Genomic DNA, 204 nt, shown 5'->3' on the forward strand with positions numbered 1-204 from the left:
ATGTATCAGTCAGCACACAGAAGGTTAATCATCTCGCTGTGTATTTTAATATTAGTGATTGGACTTGACCATGCTAGCTCCTCATACAGAACTGAAATTCACAGTGTGCACAATTGGCATTTTGTACTTCAGATCTACATGTTATTTTCAGTTATTTCTAGATGACCCGTGTGACAGCAGCTGAAATGCTTTGGTGCATGTTTT

This window comes from Meleagris gallopavo, chromosome 6 (genome assembly GCF_000146605.3).
Source record: "Meleagris gallopavo isolate NT-WF06-2002-E0010 breed Aviagen turkey brand Nicholas breeding stock chromosome 6, Turkey_5.1, whole genome shotgun sequence".
Classification (NCBI taxonomy): domain Eukaryota; kingdom Metazoa; phylum Chordata; class Aves; order Galliformes; family Phasianidae; genus Meleagris; species Meleagris gallopavo.